At 44.1% G+C, this 5,695-nt stretch overlaps 1 pseudogene across 1 annotated transcript; it reads left to right on the forward strand.

The window, feature by feature from the left end:
• Window positions 1-4,228: 4,228 nt before the first annotated feature.
• Window positions 4,229-5,226, forward strand: LOC311514551 (olfactory receptor 52R1-like; annotated as a pseudogene). The gene has a single exon. The product of its transcript is annotated as an olfactory receptor 52R1-like (transcript).
• The last annotated feature ends 469 nt before the right edge of the window (window positions 5,227-5,695 follow it).

A 5,695-nucleotide genomic window follows, 5' to 3' on the forward strand; every position in this document is an offset into this window, starting at 1 on the left:
ACTTTTTTAAAAAATGTTCAGCATGAAAAATATCTGTTCAAATGGTTAAAGATCGGCAAACTTATAAGCCACTGAAAATGAAGTCACCTAATGGAAGGTGTCAGGCAGACTTAACTAACGGTTGGTGCCACCAGCACCACCTAAGGGGCCCGTCCATTTGTGAATCCCATTCAGCTGAGCGATTCGCTCCGATAATATCACAGACAAGGAGTTCCACGGGCCAAATATGGATTATGTAAACAGATTTATTTTATCAATTTTATATGTTCAGTCTTTTAGTGCAACTGACTGTTTCCTTGTTCATGTGTTTTGAAAGAGTAAATATAAATACCTGATCTCCTTTCTTTATTGATAGATTTATAGGGTTTAAGGTCAGAAGGGACCATAAGATCATCCAGTCTGACCTCCTGTATAACACAGGCCATTACATTTCACCCAGTTACCCCTGTATTGAGCCCAAAAAATTGTGTGGGACTGAAGCTTGGTCTACAGTAAGATTTTACATCATAGAATCATACAGCTACAGGGTTAGAAGGACCCCACAAGGGTCACCTAGTCTAAGCCCCTGCCAGGATGCAGGATTTCTTGTGTGTAAGCCATTCAACACAGTTGGTTATCCAGTCTCCTTGTGACACCCTTCAATGAAGGAGCTTCCACAACTTCTCTACCCATCTGTTCCATTGTCCTCCTGTTCTTACAGTTAGGAAGTTTTTTCCTGATATTTTATCTAAATCTGCTCTGCTGTAGCTTGAAACCGTTGCCTCTTTCCCTGTCACCAGAGAGAACCAATTTTCTCTATATTTTTTATTACAGCCTTTTAACTATCAAAAGTCTATTATCATGTCCATCTTTAATCTCCTCTTTTCCAAAATAAACATACCCTGTTCCTTCAGCATTTGCTTGTATGGCTTGCATACCTTTGATCATTGTCTCTCATCTCTGGATCCTTTCCATTTTCTCTACATCCTTCCTATACATTGGTGACCGAGACTGGACACAGGATTCCATCTGAGGCCTGTCCAGCGCGGAGTAGAGAGGTACTATCACTGCCTGTGACTTGCATGGTACGCTTATGCTAATGCATTGCCATTTTTTGCAAGAGCAAAAACATCCATATCTCTGAGAGATGCAACTGTACCAACCTAACCCCAGTGTAGACAGCATGAGGTTGATGGAGGAATTCTTCCAACGACCTTGCTACCACCCCCTGGGGAGGCTGACAGGAGAACCCCTGCCATTGGTGTAAGCAGTATCTACACTCAAGAGCTATGGCAGCACCACTGTAGCGTTTTAAGTGTAGACAGGCCCTCAAGCAGATCTTCCAGAAAAGCATCCAGTCTGGATCTGCTGACATGGAGAGTTGGAGAATCCACCAGTGCCCTTTCCAGTGTGTCCAAATGGTTAACCACCCTCAGTGCTAAGCATTTGGCCCTTATTTCCATCTGGAATTTGTCTGGCTTCAACTTCCAGCAGTCGAGCCTTGCTCTGCCTTTCTGCATTAGGTTAAGGAGCCCATTATTACCCCCAGTTTTCTCCCCATGAACATCTCACTTGATCATCTTTTTGATAAGATAAATGAAGCTCTTTAAGTTTCTCTCATTGTCCAGCCTCAAATTATTTTTGTGTCTCTTTTCTACACCCTCTTCAAGTGTTCAACATCCTTTTTGAAATGTGGACCTCAGAACTGGACACAGTTCCAATGCCCTGTGCAGAGGTATTCAATTTACCGCTCCCCTGTTTATGCATCCAAGGGTCACATCAGCCCTTTTGGCCACAGCATCGTTCAGGGAGCTCGCGATGAGTTGGGTGTCTACAGTGACCCCTGCATTCTATTCATGGTCCCTACGTTCCATAATAAAGTGTCGTAGTCTGTGGGTTGAGCCTGTATTCTCTGTTCCAGTGGGATAAATTTGCATATGACTGTATTAAAACATTTTGTTTGTATGAGCCCAGCTCATCAAATAGGCTGGATCAATTGGTATTTCTGCCCTGGCCTCTTCATTGTAACTCTCTGCCAATCTTTGGGTCATCCACCAATGTAATCTACTGTGATTTTCTGTTTCCTTTCACGTCATTGATGAAACTATTGAATAGCATTGGGCCTACAATTGATCCCTGGAAAACCCAGCTAAAAACACCCCCATTCACTCAAAATGGCCCATTAACAACTGCTTTCTAAGATCTCTCAGTTAGCTAGTTTTCAGTCCATTTTACATATGCTCTACTGATATTTAAAAGTGTTCATTTTTATCTGAATATTTTCCCCTACTAAATCAAATGCCTCAGAGAAATCAAAGGCTATTGCATCTGTGTGGTTCCCTGGACCACCCAAATGGTATTCTTATTAAAGGATGAATTCAGCTTTTATTTAGCAAGACCTGTGTGCTATGTTTTCCATAAACCCTGTTGTTGACTGGCATTAATTATATTCTTACAATATTTTTAACAAGACCAATACCAGCTTTTCCATTGTTTCCGAACTTTGTCAAATCTTTTTTAACTTTCCCTTTATTATTTTAATTATTTATGTTTAATGCAGTGCTGTCCTGTATTTTCTTTTTGTTGTCGTTTTGGCTCTGCTACTGCCTGACTGCATACTAGTTGAGAATAAGATGTGCGGTTGATCAGTCAGTTCATAACTCTGGTGTTCAAAACTCTAAGGTTCTACCTTAGATACTGCTTAGCATCCTCCTTGACTCTTAATGGACTGGAAAGTGTTTCATCACGTCATGTGATATGAGTACCTCATACTGCTTCTTTCCAAATCCAGAACAAAAATATTTATTGAAAAACATCTACCTTTCCTGCAACATTAACAAGCTTCCTTTGTCCCTCTAGGAATTGGCCGAAACCTTTTTCTAGTATTTCTTTTGTTCCTAATATACTGAATAACCTCCATTTACCTGCCACACATGGATTTTTCTCGGAGGTTTTTAACATCCCTTATCAATGTTTATAACTTCTGATTTGTGTTGTTGGCCATCTATTTTCCCTTTAGTTTTATATTGCTCCTCCTTCCCACAATTATTGAGTTCACTTTGTCACTGAACTGAGTTTAGTACAATGCGTCCGCTTTCTTGACTGTAGCTTTTTAGCTATCTAATAAACTCTTGAATAACTCCCAATTTTCATTCCTATTTTTTGTCTAATTTTTTTTCTTCCAATCAGTTTTGCAGATAATTTGCCTCAGCATTCGTGAATTAGCCCTTTCAAAGTCCTAAGTGTCTATCGATATTACTGATTGGGAACTGTTCTCTATTTGTCCATTTGAATGTAATCAGTTCCATTGTTTACTTTGTTCTCCTCTATCATATGTCCCCTTCTTTGTCTCTTCTCTAAACTAAACATTCCCAGACTTTTCAGTCTGTGCGCATATGGCATTCTCACAGCAATCTCCCCCATTCTCACAGCCTGTCTAAGAAACCCCCTTTCTATCTGCTAAATCCTTAATAGAGATTGGGTGACCAAAACTGATCACATCTCCAGAGCAGGTTATTCTTCATCCCCTTCCTCAGCCATCTGAACATTGTCTTTGTTTTAACCACTGCTGCGAATGAGCAGGTGTTTCCAAGGAGCTGCTATGAAGTCCCCCAGGTCTTTTCACTGAGGTGTGTTTTAGTTGGGATGTTTCCCCTGGCACATCTCTTCAAAAAGGTTTGGGTTTTTTTTAACTTTCAGATTTTGCGGAGCCCGGCAAATGGGGAACTCCCTACAGTATGGGTCCTCTAGCCTGCATTTCATTGCATTAAGGAACAATGGTAACTAACCAGAAGTCATGTTTCCTGATGGTGACTATTAATATCCCACACCATGACATGTAAGAATTATTGATGTATGAAGCACCATCCAAAATGGAATTGGCATTAGTAGGTTCAGGTGTTCATAATTCATTTATCTGAATAATGAAAATGTCATTTATGAGTGTGTGAAGAGCAACTAATCTGCTTCACCCATGAGAACAGTCTCCAGGAGTGCATGTAGTGACTCATATTAACATTTTATCTCCATCCAGGCATTTGTAATGTGACCATCACCTTAGAACTTGGGCACATACAGGAAATCAGGGGAACGTACGGTACATGCAGGAGACACCGTTCTGCATACATTTGGACACCTTCTCCCCTACTCCGTGACTCATATTAACATTTTATCTCCATCCAGGCATTTGTAATGTGACCATCACCTTAGAACTTGGGCACATACAGGAAATCAGGGGAACGTACGGTACATGCAGGAGACACCGTTCTGCCTACATTTGGACACCTTCTCCCCTACTCCATGTCAGATTCCAACACAACCGACTTCACCAACCCGTCCACCTTCATCCTGCTGGGCATTCCTGGCCTGGAGACTGCCCATATCTGGCTCTCCATCCCCTTCTGCACCATGTACATCATAGCTGTCTTGGGGAACTTCACCATCCTGTTCATTGTGAAGGTGGAGCCGAGCCTCCATGGGCCCATGTACTATTTCCTCTGCATGCTGGCCATCACTGACCTGGTCCTGTCCACGTCCACCTTGCCCAAAATGCTGAGCATCTTCTGGTTCAATTCCAGGGAGATCGATTTCAGTGCCTGCCTCACCCAGATGTACTTCATTCACTCCTTCTCAGTGGTGGAGTCTGGGATCTTTGTGGCCATGGCCTTGGATCGCTACGTGGCCATCTGCCACCCCCTGAGACATTCCACCATCCTGACAAACACCGTGGTGGCCAAGATCGGCCTGGCCGTGGTGCTGCGTGGGAGCATACTTGTACTGCCCTATCCCTTCCTGGCGAGGGGGTGGCCATATTGCAGAACCAACATCATCCCCCACTCGTACTGCGAGCACATAGCCGTGGTGAAGTTGGCCTGCGCCATCATCCGCATCAGTAGTTACTACGGCCTCTTTGTGGCAATGTTGGTGACTGGTCTGGATGTGTTTTTTGTCACCATGTCTTATACCCAGATTCTCAGGGCCATCTTCAGCCTCCCCACAAAGGACGCCCGGCTCAAGACTTTTGGGACCTGCAGCTCCCATCTTTGTGCCATTTTAGCCTTTTACATCCCAGCTCTCTTCTCCTTCCTCACACACCGGTTTGACCACAATGTGCCCCTGCATTTCCATGTTATCTTTGCCAACCTGTATCTCCTGGTGCCCCCCATGCTAAACCCCATCATCTATGGGGTGAGGAACAAAGAGATCAGGGGCAGGCTGCTCCATCTCTTTACTCATAAAAGGACGTAATTTTTTTTTCTCCTGGTGCTCTGGCTCTCAGACTGAGCTCTCTGCAGAGCTGGCTGGTGACTTGGTGCTGGACCCTCTTCCCTGAATCACTGACTGGACAGTTAAAGAGACATTAAACTCTTTTCTGAACTTACTGTGGTGTCAGTGTTATAAACTGTGGAATTGGCCTCTGTACAACTCATAGGGTTTCCACCTTTCTAATTGCTGGGAACAGGAACCTTGAGACTCTGCCCTCTGCCCCACCTCTTCCTCCAAGATCTTGCCCCGTCCCATCTCCTCCCCCAAATGCCCCACTCCCTGTGCCACCTAGTCCTATCAAGGCCCAGCTCCCTTCTCCACCTCCTCCCCCAGGGCCCGTCCCTGTTGCACACCCTTCTCCTTACCTCCCTCATCACTTTCTGGATCATCTCCACCTCCCCTCCTCCTCACCCCACCTGGGGTCCCTCTGCTCTGGGGTTGGGACAGGAGC

This window comes from Lepidochelys olivacea (assembly GCF_965140295.1).
Source record: "Lepidochelys olivacea isolate rLepOli2 genome assembly, chromosome: 1".
Taxonomy (NCBI): Eukaryota; Metazoa; Chordata; order Testudines; family Cheloniidae; genus Lepidochelys; species Lepidochelys olivacea.